Consider the following 22,979-nt stretch of genomic DNA (forward strand, 5'->3'; position numbering starts at 1 on the left):
TTTAATTCATTGTTTCTTAATTTTGTTTTCTTTTTTTATTAAATAGTCTGACATAAATCTATTGTTGGTAGTTCAAAATTAGCTTATTTTTATTAAAGACTGTTACAATACAAATTATAAATAAAATATAAAATGATGATGGGTTTATGGCTTAAACATTGAAAATTAGAATGAGATCATATCAGTGTTCTCCAAATAAGAGAGAAAGAATTCTTTTAAAGTCTTATCTTCCCATTGCTTTCACTTTTCTTATGGGAAACTAGTTATTTCTTGTGATGGTTTTGTTTGTGTATTTGCTTTTTAATTTGTTTCCACAATAGTATAAACTACTAAAAATAAAGGTTTATTTTTCTTAATAGCTGAATAATATTCTATTGTATAGATAGGCTAGATCTTTGCTTCCATTTCCGGTATCTGTGAATAGAATAGGAATGAACAATGATGAGCAGGTATCTCTGCAATATGGTGTAAAGTCCTTCATGCAATATTTCCAAGGATGATTTAGCTGAACCATGTGTTAGATCTATTTTCAGAATTCGGAAGGACCTCGACATTGATGTTTACAGTGGCTGTGTGTAGTTTGCAGCCCTTCCAAAGAGGATGAGTGGTCCTTTTCCCCCATATTCACACCACAATTTGACACTATCTGTTTATCTATTTATTTAATCTTAGTTATTTTTAACTGAGTAAGGTGAAATCTCAAGGTAGTTTTAGTTTGCATTTTTCTAGTAGCTAAAGATGTTCGACATTTTTAAGGGCTTTTCAGTCATTCTTACTTCTTCTTTCAAAGATTCTCTGTTTAGTTCCATGTCATATTTTTAAAATTGAGTTGTCTGATTTCTTGATCCTTAAAGTTTTGGATTTCTGTATATTCTATATATTAACCCTCTATTTAGTGTATCGCTGGTGTAGTGGTTTGAATTAGAATGACGCTCACAGACTTATATATTTGAATGTGTAGGAAGAGGCAACAGGAGATGTGGTCTTGTTGGAGTGCATGTGGCTTGTTGGAGGAATTGTGTCCCTGGGAGAGGACTTTGTGATTCCGAATGCTCAATCCAGGTCCAGTGTGTCTCTCTTTCTGCTGCCACTCATCTGGACGTGGACCTCTCAGCTGCCTCTCTAGCATCATGTCTGCCTGCATGTTGCCCTGCTTCCTGCCATAATGATAATGGACTGAACGTCTCAATTGTAAGCCAGTTCCAATGAAATGGTTTCCTTTAGAAGAGATGCCATGGTCATGATGTCCCTTTACTGCCATAGAACACTGACCAAGACAATGGGCGAAAACCTTTTCCCATGGTGTAAATGCCACTTCATTCAATTGATAATACCCTTGCTGCACAGAAACTCTTTAGTTTCATGAGATCTCATTCATTATTTACTGATATTAATGCCAATGTTATTTACATTCTGTTCAGAAAGCTTTGTGTAAAAATAAATTATGCAATTTTCAGGTAGATTGGTGGAGCTGGAAACAATCATTCTGATGAAAATAACCAAGACTAAGAAAGATAAAAAAGCTGCATACTTTCTCATTTTTGGATGTTTTCCTTGAATCTTCAGATATGTAAGTTTCATTTGTAACGCCCACAGAGGTCTGAAAACTGCTAAGGGGACATTTGGAAAAGCTTTCTTGGGAGGGGAGATAAAATGCACCATTGTAAAGGTTTAATCGTGAATAATGGAACAGGAAGGAATAAATGGGGGCAGGGGTGCAAGGAAGATAAAGAATAGACTATGGAGAGGGATACACAATATAAAAAAACTTTTGGAAAAACTCATATAGAAACTAATTACTTTAGACACACCCTAAAATATGTATATTCACATACATAAAAAGTTGAAATGGAGTCACATTATGATGAGTGACAATATCCTTACTAGACACCAGAGGTTAAGAAGTGAAAAAACCCAGTGTCAGGAATGGTTTGCTTCTTTTGATGTTGCTGGCTAGTGATGTCTTATAGATCTCCAAACATTGAAAGTGTTTATCACCTGTACTTTTGGTTACCTCTAGAACGTTATGCTAAGATCCTGTTGATGAAGACACCACATACTTGCATCATAGAATATGGAGAATCCAAGCTGGTACAGATCGGAATGCTTCATATCTACTGACTACATTTCAGAGTACTAGAAGGTTCTCTGAATGCTAGTGAGGTAGAAAAGCCATCAGCAATATTACTCAGCTGTGAATTTTGCAAGTAACAATGACAACCATTCTGGCAAAATATGCCCATCAAACAACAGTGGCACAAATGTTCTGAGTATAACTAGTTGCTTTCTGATTGAATTTAAAGTCTGCTCCAAGACAGAACCCATGCCTGGCCCCATTATCAGGCCAGAACTTATGGCTAGGAAGGGTATGGGCCCTGGGGGAGAACCTACTACTATTATTCTGCTCACTGAAAACAGTATTGAAACAACCTCTAACCACTCGTCATTATACCCATAGACTAATGTATCACTTAACTTTTATAAAGGCAGTATCTATTTGCAGTAAATGGTGATTAACATGGAGCTCCACAACTGAATAAAGGATACAGAATTAGAGACTGCAAGGAATCAGTTGGTAATTGTAGGATATTTGATCCCACTGTGTGAAAATGTGTCACTCTGGTATTCTGATTGGCTTAATAAAGAGTTGAATGGTCAATAACTAAGCAGGAAAGAATAGGAGGACTTCTGGACAGAGACAGGAACTCCAGGAAGAAGAAAGGTGGCATTAATTAGTGAGAAACAGAGGGAGTCCGACGTACAAAATGGAAGAGAGGTAAAGGGTCATGCGGCAGAATGTAGATCAATAGAAGCAGGTTAATTTAACTTATAAGAGCTAGTGGGACAAGCCTAAGCTAAAGTCAAGCTTTCGTAATTAATTATAAGTCTCTGTGTCAGTATTTGGGGACTGGAAGTGCCAAAAAAATCTGACAAAAAAGTTCAACTACATTTGGTGCCCAATATGCGGCACTTACACAGAGCCTCCCTGTTGCGGTGTGCAGAGGTGTGACTCTTTGAAGAGGCCCTGCAATGCAGCTAAACACATAAATGGAATACTACTAGATAGAATGAAAAACTAGTGAGAAACATCTGCTTCAGGACAAACCCACCAACTCCCCAGAGCAGTTCCTGGTTAATGTGACTCCTGGCCAGAGCTCAAGGCCATGAGGCTTGGCTCTTACTGACCCGAGAGTGGGCAGAGTCAGCTATCAGTGCAAAGTGCAAAGCAGAGCCTTGCAGCAGTTGCCTATGTAAGGTTTGTCTTAAGTCGCCAGAGAAACACCGTAATTGTAGGAAAAAAGCTAGGTCCAGGCTGAGAGAACCTCAGAACAGGTACAGTATGCTTAAAAATGTCATAGGCATTGAGGAAAGAAAAGAAAATAGATATAGACAGTTCTGGAAATGTATAAAATAGTTAAAAAATAATAATGTCTTTAAAGAAAGAGTAAAGTAATATAAAAGGAATAATTCAAGTAACGATGGAAAATATACAGGGAGTCTGGACTTTGTATTGTGCTTTGTTGATTTTGAATTTCTACACCCACATTCCCTAGAGGTGGGGTGCATAGAGTTTGGTCATTCAGTGAACTATGAATGCTTATCATTATTTAAGGAGGTTGGTTGCAAGTTGCTTTTTGGTCATGATCAGGGAGTTTAGTTTCTGGGATCTCTTTCTGATAAGAAAAAAGGTAAGCTTGCCCTACAATTCCTATTTACAAAGGTAATATATCCTTCTTGGATCTCTGATGGGGTTGAAGACTAGATGGTTATAACATTTACTTTGTTATCAAATTCAGAAGAAAAACCTTACAAAACAGATGTAAAATTTAGAGACATAAAAGATTAAGTTTTTATCTAAGAAAATATCTTAAGGTCTAAAAAGATATTTTTAATATGGTAATGCAAGTTATACTAGAACGTAGTTTAGGTATAAAACTTTGAAGTCACTAAGATAAAACATATAACAGATTATTTTATGCAAAGTTCCCAAATACAAATGGACTGAACATTGTGACTGTGATTCTTTCCTGGTAATTTTTCTCATTGTAAATAGTTTTTACTATGTTAGAGTTAAAAACCTTGCTTTTTATTTAGACAAAAGTGAGAAATGTTGTGGGATATTTGGTCACACTGTGCGGTGATGTCACACTGTTTTATTCTGATTGGTTTAATAACAAGTTGAGAGTCCAGTAGCTATGAAGGAGAGAAAAGGCAGGACTTCTGGACAGAGATAGGAGCTATGGAAAGAAGAGCGGCATTAGGTAGTGAGATACAGAAGGAGACAGACATTCAAAATGGAGGAAAGATAAAGAGTAACTTGCCAGAATGTAGATTAATAAAAAAGCAGTGTAATTTAAGTCATAAGAGGTAGTAGGTCAAGCCTAACCTAAGTTCAAGTTTTCATAATTAATAATAAGTCTCTGTCATTATTTTGGGTCTGGTAAGCCAAAGAAAGTCTGATAAATTTAACTACAGTTAATGGAAGGTTAATACCAAATATCTTCCTCTCATGGCTCAGAGATCATTGAGGAACAGAGGGCAGAAAGAATATAAAAGCCCGAGGTAGTGTATAATTACATGGAAACAGCATAGTGTTTGTGCATATGAACTCACAGCAGTTGTGACAACAGACATAAAACCTGCATAAGCCTATGAAAGACCAAGTCCCAGCAAGGAGAGGGATGGTGAGCATGAAATCCTACCCAGCCATTGACATATTGGCAATTATTAGGTGCTGGACGAGGGGAATTAGTGTTCTCAAACAGGGTAGCCCACTTAAGCTGACCACATACCAGTGGAAGAACCCATATTGAAGAATATGTGTGCAACCAAATTTTACTTGATGGGTTAAAACAAAACAAAAAAAAAGGACACAAAGTGATAAGAAAGGAGTGCAGATGCTAAGAAAAGTTAGATACAGGCAAGAATATGGTCAAAACACATAGTGTAAAATTCTCAACAACTAATTAAACCATACAAAATAAATGTATCAATGCATTGCAAATACTTAATTTAAAATAACAACATATTTACACAACATTCTTTGCCATACTTCTGCCATCCTTTTCCTGATAGCCTATATTAAGTCTGTGTAGGTGTCCCATTTAGAAATTTTATTTATGTGATAAAACACCATGAACAAAACCGGCATAGGGAGAAAAGGGCTATTTTATGTTACAGCTTGAAGTCCATAATTAAGGCAAGTCAAAGCAAAATCTCAAGGAACCCAAAGTTAGGAACCAATGCAAAGACCATGAAGGAATGCTGCTTGCTGAATTGCTCTTTGTGGCTTGCTCAGCCTTTTTTCTTTTAACACCCAGGACTAAGTCACAGGTGAGCTTGGTTTCCCATATAAATCATGAATAAAGGAAAAGCTCAACAGTCTTGCCTAGAATCAACAAGCCAATCATAAGGTCAAGAAGTTTTCTCAATTTAGACTCTTTCTCAAATGACTATAGCTCATGGCAGGTTGACATAAAACTAGACAGTACATATAGGAGTCAATGAATTATTATCTAAATTTCTCTGGCATGTGAACACTAAAGAAGGAAAAATGTAACTGATTGACAGAGTCAGCTCAACGATCTCAATGACAGAACTATAGAGACTAGTTAGAGATAATGTTGTTTTCACTTATATTAATAAAATTTTTACATAAGTACTTTCTTAATATTTGATCACATATGAACATACAATCTTCAGTTCTGTACTAATTTTGTACTTTCATGGATGGAGATTCACAACATTCAATACACTATTTGAAAGTTATTCAGTGGTACAATTATACCTAAAAACTTGATTCTTTCTTAATAACTAAAAATAAGGTTTAAAACAAAATATTAATTATTTTATTTTGTGCTTTAGAAAAATGATTACTAAATAAAAAACAGATAGCATATAGCATATAGTGTAAGTGATAGCAAAAAATAAAATCTATCTTTTGGCAGCTTTATGAAATTTTCATAAAGGTAAAAAAAATAAAACAGCAAACCATGGAACAAAAATATTATAAGTGATAAAGATAGTATTTTTCTCTAAATTAGCTTAAGATTTCCAAATCTCACTGGGCAGTGGTGGTGCATGCTTTTAATCCCAGCACTCGGGAGGCAGAGACAGGCTGATCTCTGTGAGTTCGAGGCCAGCCTGGTCTAGAAGAACTAGTTCCAGAACAGGCCCCAAAGCTACAGAGAAACCCTGTCTAAGATAAAGCTAGTGCCATTAGCAGAAATTAGCACAAACAACAGAACATTTGGCACAATCCTAAATTGTGAATGTGGTCTTGAGAAGTCGTGCAATGCGTAACCAATGACACATTCCTATATAAACAGACAACATGACAAATTATTTCTCCTTCTGTATATTTAAGATTATGAAATTTCTTCCCTCAGCATGTCCTCATGTGGCAGGGAATTAAGAGACAGATGAGATATGAAAGCTGAATCAAAAAAAAATTGAATATCCATCTTTCTATCAGCCTGTTTCCACTCCTTTTTGCCAGCTCTCCTCAGCAGCTATCTGATGAATCTGGCATTTCCAGTATCTTGGGGTCTCCAAGGCCATTCAGGCTTCATCACTACAACTTCATGCAATGGCCTGTTTAGATGTCCATTCAGGGACACCCCTGACACATGCCGGGTCTTAGTGGATTTCCTTATTTGAGGAGGGAGAATCCATAACCCCTTTCTTCTATCCATGACTCTAAAGCCACATCCAAGTGGTTATAGCTGCCATGTTCTCCTATTTCCTGAGTCTGAGGCATGGTCCCTTGATTCAGTTACATCTTCACAAGTTTTCTGTTTTCAATGGTTACCTTCATTGATTAACTTGGCTGAACTGGAACTTACTCTGTGGATCAGGCTGTTTCCAGACTCAGAGATCTACCAGCCTCTGCCTTCCCAGTGCTGGGATTAAAGGCTTGTACCACCACACTTGGCTCTAAACCTTTCTTTAATTCCTTTTCACGAGTTAGAAACTTAGCTGGGTAGGATCTTTCCTTGAAGTCACTATTCATTTCTTAAATTGTTTATCTCCTTGAACACAGGACTTAGCTCCATACCATTTCCTGGTGCTCCTTTACTCCTTGAATACATTCTGTACGTTTTTTTTTTTTTTGGCTTGTCACCATTCTTTTCATTATATATCTTCATTAGAGTTAACACCAGTACACATACAATAGAGATTATACTAGGCTGCTTTGAGAATTTCTTTGCTAATGGAATTAATCCAAATTAATCTTCACTTTAGTCTCAAGAAGACTCTTTGGGCAAGAGCAAAATATAAATACAAAATGTAAAAAGGCAACATATTAAAATTCTTCTCTTCTGAAAACTCCTTCCTTCCTTTCTTTCTTTCTTTCTTTCTTTCTTTCTTTCTTTCTTTCTTTCTTTCTTTCTTTCTTTCTTTCTTTCTTTCTTATGTATACAATATTCTGTCTGTGTGTATGTCTGCCGGCCAGAGGAGGGCACCAGACCTCACTACAGATGGTTGTGAGCCACCATGTGGTTGCCAGGAATTGAACTCAGGACCTTTGGAAGAGCAGGCAATGCTCTTAACCTCTGAGCCATCTCTCCAGCCCCCATCTTCTGAAAACTCTTAAGCCAAGACCACACAGTACATGTTTTCCATGTTCCTAGTAACATGATAATTAAACGTTGCTTAAAGCATTCTCCTGCTTTCCTAACCCAAAGTACTAATGTCCAAATTCCTCCAAACAAAAACATGGTTAGGCCTATAACAGCAGTACCCCAATCTCTGGTACCAACTTCTGTCTTAGGGATTCAATTATTGTGAAGTGATACCATGACAACAGAAACTCTTACAAACAAACAAACAAAACAAAACAAAAACAAAAAAAAATACATTCAGCATTGGTGGTTCACAACTTCAGAGGTCTAGACCATCACAATCACATGGGAAATATGATGGCATGCCAATGGGCGCCGTGCTGGAGAAGGAGTTGTGATCTCTACATATTGATCCACAGGCAACAGGAAGTGAACTGTGACAGTAGGAGTGGCTTGATCATAGAAGACTTAAAAGCCCACCCCCACAGTCATACACTTTCTTCAACAATGCCACACCTCCTAATAGCGCCACTCCGTATGAGCTTATGGGAGAGCTAATTACATTCAAGTGCTACAATAGCATTCCTCTGTGTAGCTCTAGGTGACATGGAACTGCTCTACAGACCAGACTGACCTAAAACTCAGAGATCTGCCTGTTGCTTGTTGCCTTTCAAGTGCTGGGATTAAAGGCGTGTGCCACCACTGCCTGACTAGAACTAAAAGAATTTCATTCAAACACACATAATTCTATTGTTCCTTTCTTTTTCTTATATTTCTTTTTGATTTTCTTTTGGGAAAGCTTTACTGTTTCCTTAATGTATTTTACTAATTATTTTTCTTTGAAAAATCAACGTTTTGGGTCTGTTATTCTTTTAGTATTCATTGAAGAGTAGTAGCTTATGCTTAAATATATTGAGTTTCATCCTCAGTACCAAAACCTACCAAACTAACAAATCAAACAATACCTCTGCATTTGGGCCTTTATTCCTTCATTCAGATTACCAGAGATGGTATAGATTGTCATACATACGATTTTTCATTCTAAAAATCATAATAGTTTATACTTTCTTCTTCCCTATTATGTTCTCATACTGTATAGATAGGTAAACATAGATATTGACTTTCAATTTTTAAATATTTTCTGTATTCCCCAATTTTCTGGGGTTCTGGTTGGGAGGCAGTGTTCATAATCTGGTCCTCAATGACAAATTACCAGTCAGTGTGTTGAAATCTAGGGGCATCTTGCATGTACTATAACCTAAATATTCCATAGTTTTGCTGAGTCAATCACCAGAATAGAATCTAGACTCCAGATGTTGACCATGTTTTCTTCTGGTACAAATGGGCTCTATTTCTTCTTAATTGTTTAGGTAAGAGTGGGGTTAAGGAGTACTGTTTTTAGAAAGAGTTTGGACTCCAATTACTTAGAATAACACTTTTATGTATTTTAGGGAAACTTAAGTAGAAACTAATCCTCTTCAAAGGAATAATCATCTGATCTGTATGGGATTATAAATAAATGTTAAAATACAGAAGATAAACAGATATTTAAAGTATACAGAGAGATGATATGGGTTTGAAAACATTTGCAGTCTTACAGATGTCTAATCAGGCAATAAGCAGCTCTCCAAGGGATGAGCTCTCCAGGACACTTGGAGTAGATTTTAGAACTCTTCTTGTATGTGTAGGAAGTCAAAGCAATAATAGGAATCACTCTACTTCGAAAGAATTACTGTCATTCTCTTCTGTGGTAAAGGGTAAAAGTGAAAAGAAATCAACACATACTCAAGACTGTGGTTAATGCATATCTCAAATCCATAGGAAATACAATTTGTTAAAAAGGAGTTCTAAAAAGGAATGCTCTTTGTTCCCTTTCTTGACTTTGACAGAGCGGTTACAGGATTATTCTTAAAAAGAAACAGCAGGGAGACAGCACTGCCTTTCTTCATTTTAACAAGAGATAAATACTTCTATTTTCTGGGAACTGACAGGTACATTCTTTATAGAGATTATCAAGTTTTCACATTTGATATTAACCTTTCTATTGACCAAAGGTACATTTTAATCCATCATCAAATCCAGTGTAAAATGTTTTTATTAAATCAAATTAGAACCCAAGTATATTACACTAAGCTTCCTTTATGACTCAGCTTTGACTTTGGTTCATCAATTTCTCCTAACTGAAATCAATAAATTATATAGATCATATTTTCAGTTCTCTTGTTTCAGACCCAGGCTTTTTATTTAAACCCATACTGCTAAGAAATACTACAAATATGCATATCAATTATTGGAAAACCTAAATATCATAACATTTTCATCTTAATTTTAAAGTAAAATGTGTGAACAGTCAGCAAACAGACAAACACAGAGTAGAAGCAATGGACAGCTTGTATATAACAGAACTGCTGTATACTATTATTTTATTTTCTTAGGAACATAAAAGATGATTTGAAATTAGAGGTTTCTTAATATTTTATTTATGCTTAGAGTGTAAAATTTGCCCACCAGTTTAGTGAGTTTAAACATGTAGTCCCTGCTATTGGAACCTCTTTGGGACCCAGTAATACACTTAAGATTTGGCAGTGGGTCAATAGAGATCTTTTTAGCATTTCATCCCTGCTTGTCCAGTCTATGCTTCTTGACTAAGGGCACAGTGTGGCTAGCAGTATCTTGATCATGTAGCTTTGCCTTTCCCACCGAAACAGAGGACTCTATTCCTACACATTGAGCCAAATAAACTCTTTCTTCTTAAGCTCATTTCATCAGGTATTTTGGTGCAATAATAAAAAAGTAAACAGCATATATAGATTTATACATACTCTCATGTGGTGGCCACAGAAGTTTACACACAGAGTTCAGATATGAATTTCTCAACATCATCATGGGGATGCCACAAAATAAATTAGAAGTGGGAAATATAACTTTTGTCCTTATTTTCTTGATGAATGGTCATTTGAAACATTTCTTCTATTGATGATGACAACTTATAAAAGGTGTTTCCTATGAAACACAGACTCTGAAACATATAGTTATTGATCCCTGCCTTGCAAATTGAATGTGTGATGTTGGAGCAAAGAAGCAACAAGACCAGTTGAAAACAATTTCACTATAATGAAAAACTTGAGATGGTTCTCTGATTAACTTTCTTTCATTTCTAAAGTTTCTTTCTTTTGTTTTGTTTAATTTTCTCAAGGAAGACCAAGGCCATTTGTTTCAACTTCCCATTCACCCTCCTGCGGCTGGAGTTCTGTTTGTGAATAATGATCACACCACCCTCCAAACACTTCTTATTTGGACAGACTCTTGTGCACGTCTCCTCTTTCATGAACTCTTGTCATCCACAGAAACTCGTCTCACATTTCTGCTTGGAAATTAGGATAGGTCTGAGGCCTTGTAGGCTACTAAATGCTTTCCCATAGCTCTGATTTTAGCCTAGCATATCTCAACCTTCTTAAGAGTTAGTATTCCTTTGGTTAACAGGCCTCCCTCTCTCCTGACCTCCCTCCCTCCCTCCCTCTCTCTGGTGTGTGTGTGTGTGTGTGTGTGTGTGTGTGTACTTGTATATCTTATATGTTTCTCCTGAAGGCCTATGATGGTCTCTATCTTGGTTCTATTAGTACTTCTTGTTGTTGCTGTTGTTATTTTTAAGTTCGGAGTCATGTCTTATTGGGAGGTTTCCATGTCATTGGACACGAAGGGGAGAGTGAGTCTTTGGTTCTTTCCTCTTTGTTTCCTTTTTTTTTGTTGTTGTTGTTGTTGCCTGGCCATCAAGTGAATGTAGTATTTTTACCTTGTGATTCAACATCTCCTTTGTTTGTAGACTAGAACTTTCAAAACTGTGAGTCAATATAAGCTCTTCTGTAATAAATTGGTTGTTTCACATTTCTTGTTACAGTAGCAGAAAGCAGATTAACAGATTTTACATATGAACCTACATTCAATGTTATAATCACTGGGTTCCAAAAACTGACTCTCAAAAATATATCAAAGGATAAAATCTTGCTGGAGATATTCTTCAAAATTCAGGGATTTTTTTAGGGCGGGGGATCCTGTTTATTTTTTACCCTCATGAGAAGATAGCATCTAGTTGTTCCAATGTACTGACACTTGAGAGTAATGGAATTTGAAGGCATGTCCAGATGTTAAATAGGGTGTGCAATTTTAGGCCAAGTTTTATCTGACGTCTGACAGGCAAAGCTGGAATTTGCAATGCGGGCAATAACAAAAATTTATGTATAGAAAAATTGAGAGTCATTTCTTGAAAAGAGGTAGTGTCTAGGGATAAAAGAAAGAAATTAGTGATGGGCCAGAGACTTATTGACAGCTTATTATGTGGAGATAATACTAAGAAATAGGCATGCAAAGATAATAAGGCACTCCCGAGTAGTGAATCACAGTACTACTTGGAGCATTAGACTGATTGCTTTCCAAATGGTGCAAAGTGTACAGTGGTGACATAAAAGGAGGAATGTCAAGGACAAATAGCAGAATGAAGTGACAGAGAGCATTTTGCAATTACAAAATTGCTTTGAACTTCACAAAGAAGCCCCCAGGAAGCCAGCAAGTGATTGTAAAACAGGCAAATTGTGTAATCTAGCAATGAAGAATTCATAGTAAGCATTCTAATGGCCACAGAAAGAACACTTGATACTATACCAGCAGTATCCCCAGTAACTTCCCTGGTTCTTCCCAATTAAAGTAATTTTTTTCAGACCATCATCCTGGATGGCACTATCAGAACTTTCATTTAAGATAAGCTATTTTTTTTCTCACCTGAACTAATGTTACTGCCCCCCTTATTCCTTTTTTTTCCTGCCCATTAAAGTTCAATCTCAACAAAACAGTGCAAGTGATTATTTGAGAAGATGTCAATGGTTGCTTGTTTGCTCAGACGCTGGAGATGCCTATCTTATGATGAAAGCCCTGGAATGTTCCCTGCCTCTGCAATCTCTCTAAGTCATCCTGCAAGTTGTCTCCCACTACATAACTTCACTGCAAGCACACTGAGTACTTGGCTGTTTTCCCTGATATCTAGAGCATATATCTCAAGTTGTTGCAACGGATATACTTTCTGCTCTGTTCTCTGTGCTGTCTCCACATGAAATTTGTCTTCCTGTCTACTTTATGTTCCTCTCCATCATCACTTCATCAACAGGGCTAAGTTGTGGTGACATATTCTAGGCTCTTAAAGCTGGAGAAAAAAATCAAGTTTTAAAGAAAGATAATGAACTTAACTTTGGTAGACAGTGAGTTTGAAATACCAGAAGGAGTTGGGTGGGGCTTCCAGGTGGCAGAGAATGGTAGAGCAGTGGTAACATTTTATGATGAAGAAGAGAAAGGGTACAGTCTGTGGGGAACAAAGCAAGTAAACACAACTACTACTTTTATTGAGTACCTCACATCAAAATGCGTGCTGTTTCACAATTTCTTTGGTCTGCTTAGCCTTAAGAATAACTTTGATCATACAATTTGAGGCAGGGGTGTTAAACTGATCTATGAAGATTTCTCAAGACTTTTTAGCTGAGTCAGTGACATCACTAGGAGATAAGTATGAGAGAGGAATCCTTATGACAATCCAAGGAGCAAAGGAGAAGGTGGAAAAAGTAATGGCAGAGATGCGTTTCTCTGTTGATTCAATAAACTATTGCTTAAACTGACCATAACATAACTTATACTTTCTATCTATTCTGGTTTAAGAAAACACACATACAAGAAAACTGGGTGTTATTTCTGCGTTTTTACCTTACCACTGCCTATGACAACATGGGGTCTGTCTTCTCTTGAATTGGGCATTGAGAATGATAACTTTAACAATCAAGTAGAAAATTTATATTAATGAATACTCAAATATTTGTATTAATTAATACTCAAATATTTACCTAAATTTCATGGAAAGTCTTTGTAATTTGATTTACTTAAAAAATTGGCCATATATTCCTCTTGTTAGCTGTAACATTGCAATTCAAAAATCATTGTCCCAGTACCATTACTTTTTTTTTAAAAAAGAAACTTATTAACAACCTTTCAAAATACATTATAACACAGAGATTAGTATAATTGACACCTGATTTTTTAAAAAATCCATTATAAAATTGTGGTTACTGCACAGCAAGACTGATAGTATCCTGTTGTCTTAAATTTTTTAAAAGCATATGATAACTTTTATCTTTACAACAAATTAAATAAGAATCTTAATCCAATTATATAAAATAAACTCTACCCAACAGTGTTAGATGATCCTAATTGTATGTAAGAGACCTCAGATTTAAACACAATACCCAATCTAATTATATTTCAAACACATTAACAGGCAGAGTGGCATAGTATTCTACTGGAAGGGAACTTCTTGGGAGATTTATTACTTAAATTATAGAAAGAATATTTGGTTATAGGATGGGTTCTTGCATTTACAAGATCAGTCTTTCAATGTAATGGCCATATAATTTGTGTAAGGAAATAGATTTCAGTGCCAGTAAATGATAATACAGGTAAAATTGTATTATCAGCTACTTGTGTATAAGTAAACTCTGGACTAAACTCTGAATTGTCACCCAAGCTACATAAGTAAATCTTCCTTAGGTAAAACTCAACTATACATTTAAATACACTTTAGGTTAATTATCTGTCTCTCATTCCTTGTATATCATGATATTCTTGTCATTGGTGTTAATTTTGATAAAATATGAAACAAAAGCTTTAGTGTGATAGAAAAAGATCAAAATATTTATGAATATAATTTTTATTCAAAGACATTAAATATATTCTGATATTTAAAAATAAGAATCAATCTAAATGCCTGCTTTGAGTTTTCAGGTATGTAGCCCTCTAAAGTTCTTTTAATCTCTAAAGATAAAATAGAATTATTTAAATTCCACAGAGAAACCCAGTAACCCAGACACTTTTGAGAGCAAAAAAGCTACTGTTAGTAATGAGCTGAAGAAACCAGCTGTCTCTTTCATACCAAAGGGCACTGATAATTAGCTGTGGCCTGCCTCAAGTTTCTTCCGTATCTTCCTTTGAATTTTTACTGATGTATTTGATTCCAGACACATCTTATATCTACTACTGCTTCCAAATTTCTTGTATCTCTCTTCATGATAATAGAGGTGAAGTACAACTTCTTGTATTTTATTTTGAAGAACACATCAACTTGTTTTGGTGTTGCTGTTATGCAGGGGAAATAGAGTACCACACATTTGTTCACCAAAATGAACAACTGAAGTCTTATCCTAAAATGAAAATCAACATATCCTCATGGTCAGTCCTTTCTTGGCTATAAGATACTTTCTTCCTAGTCTTTTAGTTTAGATACTATTTCTACCCTTTTGTTTATCATAGAATCTTCTTTCGCATCTGTGCCCATGGTCAACATGGATGCCATGGAATTGCTTTCATTGGTTCTTTTTATCCATTCAGATTATCCAGTCCTGATAAAGCTTTCATTCTTCATAATTGACTGATGGCCTTTTTTTTTTTGGTTAGGCTCTTGGAATGATGAGGATAGTACTAACTTTGTCTGATCCACCTTCTTTCTTCCAGTTAGCAGTTGTGGTCTAGTGATTGATGCCAAAATATATAAACCCCAACTTATTTCCTTCTAGTATCACAACCTTCAAAGTTTAATTTATACTGCTAAGATTTCTTCAAATGAGGCCCAATGTGCAAATCAGGTTCCACTGTGCAGCAGTCTTGTTCCTCTTACTCTTAAATTCTCATGTTTACAAGGCTGAATCTTGTTCTATAGTTGGGTATTTGAATTTCTGAAGGCTCCACCATTATTCAGATTATGAAGGTACCCCTTGTGTGTGTAAAAGATTTGTACCATGTGCTCTAGATTGTACATTTAATTGCCTTTGACATGTTGGAAATTGGTATGTGTTACATAGATGGTAACTACATGGCTGACCTTTTGAGTTTCCACATCTAGTGAGCTTCACTGAGGCAGGGAATCACTTGCATTAGCACAAGTCATTTCTGGAGAAGCTAACATCATTCTGTGATTCTACTTGAAGAGAAGTCCTGGAAGCTTATGCAGTGACCCCTCTGGAATTTGTGCCATGAGCACTTTGTTGTTGTTCATAGAAATTGAACAGCAATGGTATGTCTGTTGAACTTGTCCATATTAGGTTCATAATCTCAGTTGATGAGGATTACTGACCAGGTCTCTTCCACTTCATGTGGTAGCCTTTAGCTGACCATCTGAACCTCTTTCCACCCACGTACTAAATTCCTTAGGTTTCCAGAGGACCTAGCTGGAAATGCAGACAATACTTTGATACCATATATTGTCAATAACTCTAATACTGTTAATATAGACTACAAAAAGAAACACTTTGGCAGCTACTCAAAAACCAGAGACAATAGGAAATATTAAATATTGACAAGAATGAGATAGAGGAAGCTATCAAGAGACCAAAACACAGGAAGGGATGATATCACGGTGGAGGAGCTGGAGGTGGCTACACTACACTCAGGGACCAAGGTGCTTCTCAGACTCATCAAAGAGATATGGGAACACAAAGTGACTCCCATGGAACCGATGCACTCTGTCATAATTCCCATACAAAAGAAGGACAAGATGGACTGCTCAAATTACAGGGGCACTAATTTATTGTGCCATAGCAGCAAGATCTTCTCCTCCTCTATTCTGCAGAGGATCAAGGGAAGGACAGAGGAAATCCTAGCAGAGGCCCAGTGCGGATTCAAAGCTAACAGGAGCACAATTGATCAGATCCTCACTTTGAGGCAACTGGCAGAAAAATACAAAGAATTTGGAAAAGACTTATATGTCTGTTACATCGATTTTGGAAAGGCATTTGATAGCATTTGGAAGGATGGACTTTGGGAAACAGTGAGGTTCTAAGGTGCCCAGAAAAAACTATAAGAATACTAGAAAATGCCTATAAAGATACCTCGCGTAAGTAAAAGTCTGTGGAGAACTAAGTGATCGATCAGTTTAAGAGTTTAGGAGTGTTGCAGGGATGCATCCTCTCAACATTACTCTCTAAGATATTTCTGGAATTAATAATAGCAACAGCCCTGGAGGATGAGAAGATAGGTATTCAGATAGGTGGTGTGTGAATTAATAACTGGTGTTTTGCCAATGATACAGCACTACTTGTTGTAAGTCCAAATGAGCCGCAGGCCATGGTAGACTGGTAGAAGGTAGTCTAAACATTGGAATGAAAGTAAACATCGAGAAGACTGAGATACAGCACATGGGAAGGGCGCACAAGAATTTTAACTTTGTAATAAAGAATCAGAACCTCAAGCAAACATTCAAATTTGTCTATCTGGGAGGAAACCTCAGTTCAAATGAGGGAGCGATTTCAGACACCAAGAGATGAATAGGGATAATGAGGATTGCATTCCAGGCACTAGAAAAGGTTTGGTCAGCAAGAGACGTAACAGCAACAAAATTAAAAGTATATGAGACACTTGTCTTGAGTTACCTTTTTTAAAACTCTGAACCTGAACAATGAAACACTCCTCAGAACAGCGGCTGAATGTGTTTGAGGTGGCATGTATCAGGAGGGTTCTAGGCATCACATGAAGAGCTAGGCTGTGCAATGATGACATTAAGAAACATCTCTATCTACAGAAGGAAGTAAACTACAGGATATGGCAGCAACACTTGAGATGATTTGGCCATGTTATGAGAACGGACAACAGAAGATATCTGAAGATAGCACTGCTTGGGGGAGTGCATGGGACAAGGCCCTAAAAATGCTGATAGACAGCATAAAGGAAGACTGAAACCTTGCGCATTATAATAACACAAGCATCCAAGACTGCCCAGGATAGACAACCAAAAACTGGCTGTCTGTGCAGGTTTAAGCATTGCTGGGGCATAAATGATAATGATGATGATGATGCTGAATGATGATGGTGGTTGATTACAGTTGTGGGTACAATCGAACACTGGGTTCTGTGATTCTTAGTGGATCACTGAATCAGAAAATGGTCTGATGAATCCTAAAACTATACTTTTTAATGATAGTTAATAATTTCTGACTTGAAAGGAATGAGGTGCACAAAGGAGGGAAATGAAACATTGGTGTGTATGATGAGAGTAAATTTTCAGAGAGGACTTGGTAGAGAAGAGTCATCATGGGTTTGTAGAGTACCATCTTATAGGCTGAGGTCCAGATGGACTGAACAGGGGAACAGAAACAGTCAACTAGTAAAGTGTTCTCTTTCCACTTCCAGGCCACCATGATGTGAGATGCTCCTCTCTGCCATGAAGACCTGATACCTCTGAGACTGAGAAGTAAAATAAATAGTCCTCTTAAATGATTTTTCTTGGGTGTTTGTAACAACAATAAGACGATTTGACTAACATGCTACCTTTACTACTTGACTTTTTGATTCATATTTACATAATGGTTCTTCCTATGAGTGTGTCCTAAATAAACTCCAGGCATCCTAATTTTTGTTTAACTCATAATTCCAGAAGAATCCATTATGCTTCTAAGTATTAAAGTATTAGCTTTGACCAAGAGCTTTAGCATCTTTATTCATAGAAATCCTTGGTCTACATCCTATATTCCTTGTCTCTCCTACCTCTATCTCAAATGGATTTTTTAAATAAATATCCAGGTGGACAAATTGATTCAGTGTTAATTATTTTAGTTTGCATAAAATATTTTTCTGATGCTTAAAATAGAATAACAACTTGTCTCATCTGTTCTACTTTGGATCCTATTATTTAGAGGTAAAATATTCAATAGCTAGATATTCGTTCTTTTGTTTTTCTCAAGATATTAAAAAAATATGTTCCCTTATTCTTCTTGATACTGACTACGAAGGATCAATGAAGAATGGTAGCAGGAAGTTCTCAGAGAAAATAGGATGCATCTTTTCTTTCTTCCACTTAAATAGGGATAGGCACACATCCCATTACAGAGGGGAGAAATTAGTATTAAAATTTCTGAAAAGATTAGGTAGCTACATGATAAGTCACTGCCAAAAATAATAGAACCTCATGTGTGTGTTTTTATTCAGCTCTCTTAATACTTTTAATGATAAACTGAAATATTTCTCCAAACAAGCAGAAGTCTTCTTTTGAAGTTCACCTCACGGTAATCCCAACATAATGTAACTCTAAACCAGGTTACTCACTGTTTTCATTCTTAATTACTTTCATTTATAAATTGTATGCATATATTATTTTTTCCCATTCTGTGGCTATATACATGGTGCTTAAAATAGAATAACAAATTGTGTCATCTGTTCTACTTTGGATCCTACTATTTAGAAGTAAAATGTCCAATATTTTACTAGATATTTATTCTTTTGTTTCCCTTAAGATATTGAAAAGGTATATGCCCTTATTTTTCTTGATATAGGGAAGGATTCATTTTGGTCCACAGTTTCAGACTGTTCATTATTTCATGGTGGGAAAGGGAAAGCATAGTGGTAGAAGCATGCAGTTGAGACTCTTCATCACTTTATATATTTGAAAGAAAGGAAATTGAGCTAGGATAGGAGGCAGGGTCTGACAAGAAACCTCAAGGCTAGCCCCAATGACCCTCTTCCTCCTGCTTTGCTCCATATCCTAAACAGTCTACAATCTCCTCAGACAAGTCCAGCAGCTAGAGATAAAGGGCTCAAGCCCATGAACCTGTGGGTGACATTTCAGATTCTAACCATAAAGCAGGTTTTCTTCTGTATTTTGAAAATTGAGCCAGAAGGCTATGGCACTGAGTCTTTGGGTGGAATAGTTATTCCATTTGAGAATGACCAAACCATGTCCAAGAAAGCAATTCTTTCCTGTGTTCACAACTACACCTGTAATTTTATGGAATGAGGCATCATACTGACTAAATTACAATATTATTTATAGGACTGTGATGTACCTCAGCATCAGAGTCACTTACTAGTCTCACAAATATATTTTTTGTCTTCATAAAATTATGAATTAGATATGAGAGTGAATTGTGTCTGTTTCAATCATTAATTACGTAACATTTACTAACAAGAGTAAAGTAAAAAAGACAGAACAAAGCTATCAACATATGAAACTGCTGCTGAGATTTAGCTGCTTATAAGATTAAGCAAGAACACTGAGTTTGGGGTCATTCATATAGAACAATGTCAACATTCTGAAATGGATCCCTGTAAGAAAACATTGATGCCATGATTCTTTCATTCTTTCATGAGGAATATAAAAAATTACTATTTTGCTTATATATTCAAGCCATACTACTAAAGCTTCCCCAAACGCCTATTTATTTTATTCATTTGTTACCCTGAGACAGTTCTCATAGTTCAGATTAGTTTAGAGCTTTCTATGTAGTTCAAACCTGCTTGAACTCTTTTTGTTCCTGTCAGCCTCCCAAGAACTGAAATAAACTATCACACTTCTATTCAGTTTAGTGGCGTTTGTTCTGCACCTAACAAACCAATTTGGAAACAAAACACCCTTAGCTCACAAAGTGTATACCTTTAAGTAAAATATAAATATATCATGGGAACTAAGGATGAAATTGAATATTCTCAAAGGTTTAACACAAGATAGGATTCTGCTTTCCTCTACCTCTGAAGCAGGGCTTCCTATTGTACTAGAGATCTGGCACTGGCTTCATTCAGGATCTTCAGCTTTGGCTACATATACGATGTTTATCTCTTCTGAGATTGTCTTCCCTGTGCAATTCAGCTACATGCCCTCATTTGCAAGAGAATCTGCATACAACTCCCTTGGCCCTTCTCATCACTGTCCTCAGCCCTGTTCCATACAAGACAATTAGAGAATGAAGAGCAGCAGAAGCCCTAATGGTCTCTGGAAGCCCACATAAGAATACCTCAGAACAAAGCAGACACTTCAGATGGTTTGTGTCATTAACAAAGTTGTGAAATTTGTGAGGAATGTGGGACCAGAAAACTCTGTTAAATATTTCCCAGATTCATTGTCTCTAATTCTTCGTGTCCCTAGTTGAACTTTAACTTAATTATAAAACAAAATCTATAGCTGCAGCTCCAGCCTGAGGGTAGAGTCTGCACTACTAATCAATGTTAATTCCCTGGGCCCAATTTAATTACAAAGCAACATTTGGTACAGCTGCTAAACACTTACCAGGTGACCACAGGATGGTTCGGGAGCAGGATTTACAAGTCTCTAGTCTTGCTCACACACTTTCAGAACAGCTATGGATCAGTCACGTACAAATGTTAGCAAACTCTTAGATTTATTCTAAAGATTTGCTTGACTTTGTCTATCTCTATAACTGAGCCTAAATTACACCTTTCACAAATTAGTATTGGCTACGGTGTGCAAGGTCAATGTACTGATGGAAGAGATATCCTATTAAAGAAAAACTGTGACAATTGGACAATATATGCACACCCCTTAGCTGATTTAATTCATTTTTTCAATAGACAAAGGGAAATGAACTCACACATATTATGAGATACCAACTTCTGTTTTACTCGTAACAAACAGTATTTTGTAATACAATTGGACTTATCTAACATATTTCTGCTTTTTAAAAATATTCCATAAAAAGGGGGAGATATGATTATTTGTATTATTAAAACTTTTCAATTTAAAAAAAATTAAAGTTAACCACTGTTATTATTTAAACAGGTGGCCCCTCCCCTATATAAAATATTTTCAGTTTGCATGATATTCATTAAGATATTTGCATCAAACCAGATAGGTCTGATTATTTTGTGATAGGCTAACATGGAGGCTGAAATTTGATGATTAATTCACTTCTGTTGGAGTTTTTTTTTTTTTGCTATATTAAAATACTCATTCTGCAATCTTTGAGACTTGAATACCTTCCTCGGATTTTAGAAGGGCAAGAGAAGTTATTTGAACAGAGGAATGAAATTAAGAAGAGATAGTAAAAGGAGAGTTAAATATCACTGATTGATTTTCAGCAATTGAGACTATAAAGTGGACTCAATTCAAATTAGGGTTTGAAGTGTGAGTTCTCAGTTGTGCTCAAAGAGAGACAAAGATGATTTCTTTCTTTGGGTTTGCTTTCCCTTGTGCTAGGCTTAGAGTGCTAATCTTTGTCTCCCTTTCTTTCTGCTTTAGAGCAGAACAGGGGAAAGCTAAAGACAGGATGCATTATACCTTGTTGTACTTCATAAAACAAAGCAGGGCACATAAATTCATCCTGAGAGATCTGGAGCAATAATCTTCTCCATGTTTCAGTTTCAAGTATCAGCTGAGATTCTACCCAGTGTGGCCCTGTGTGACGACTGCAGACACTGGGCAGGATGCCCGATTATGTTCAAAAGGTGAAAAGCTTATTTCAGTGGTAGCAAGTCTGTTTCCCACCTCAGAGAGAATTCTTCTTACTACTGAGCAGTGACTGAGACACAAGAGGAAACAATTTTCTTGCTGGAAGAAAATAGGATGGAAGGAATTATGACGGCGGCCAGATGCTGCAGTGCCCCTCTGGAGGCCCCAGGATGCTTCCGCATATGCTGCAGACAGCAGAAACTGTCAGACCATGGGACTCTGGGGTTCAGTGCTCACACTTCACTGAGATGCAATGCCATGGGATTTGAGAGTGAGCAGGACTCTTAAAGATGATCTGTCCAGAGGGCTTAAACTCTGACTTTGAGTGCCCTATGATTCAAAATGTGGCTCAAGAATTGCTGAGTGTAGGGAGTTCTATCCCACAAAGGAGCATCATTCTCAGGAAGAATGTAAATGTCTTATGTCAGATATCATATCAGGAAATAGTATTTTCCTACATAAAAACTAATTGTAAAGTCCAAGGTCGTATGCTGGTTGACAAAAAGAACTTTGTGGACAGCAACCCTCTACTGGCTAAACTGAACACCTGGAAGGGAGGAGACACTGATTTAGACACACTGCGCTGTGGTAGGCCTTGCGACATGTGGGCTCAGAGACAAAATTTTACCATTAAGACAGATCTAGTGGGAATACAGGAGTTCTGGAGTCATGCCAGTGATCCTTTTGATTATTTATATTTATTTATTTGTATTATAAGCAAGCAAACGGAAAAAAATTTTGCCTTTCCTTGTTATTTTAAAGTTTGTTCTTTAAAACAGTCTTTCACTGATGTTAATTTATCTTATCCAACTTCATATGCTCTACTTTCAAAGTTAAAAGTATTGTGTCTATTGAGAGTGGAATGGTTCGAGACGATGCGGTAGATACAAAACGGAATATTTCATCCCTAAAGAATAATGAAACTATTATTTGCATGAAAATGTTTACAACTGAAGATAATTGTGTTATGTGAATTGTGTCCGTCTCAGAAAGACAAATATCACAAGTTTTGGATCATTTGTGGATTCTAAACTTTTATAGAGATCAATAAAATCTTATATGTCTATATGACATGAGACCAGGAAGCGGTATGGGTGAAGGAGACTAACAGGAGGAGGAAGGAGAAAAGAGAGGGAAATCATAGTATTATGATTACT

At 36.4% G+C, this 22,979-nt stretch overlaps 1 protein-coding gene across 1 annotated transcript in view; it reads right to left on the reverse strand.

Moving 5' to 3' along the window:
- Thsd7a (thrombospondin type 1 domain containing 7A) overlaps nucleotides 1–22,979 on the reverse strand; it is a 411,960-nt gene that overhangs the window by 124,989 nt on the left and 263,992 nt on the right. The gene's annotated exons all lie outside the window — the stretch shown is intronic.

This window comes from Myodes glareolus, chromosome 25 (assembly GCF_982192425.1).
Source record: "Myodes glareolus chromosome 25, mMyoGla1.1, whole genome shotgun sequence".
Lineage (NCBI taxonomy): Eukaryota > Metazoa > Chordata > Mammalia > Rodentia > Cricetidae > Myodes > Myodes glareolus.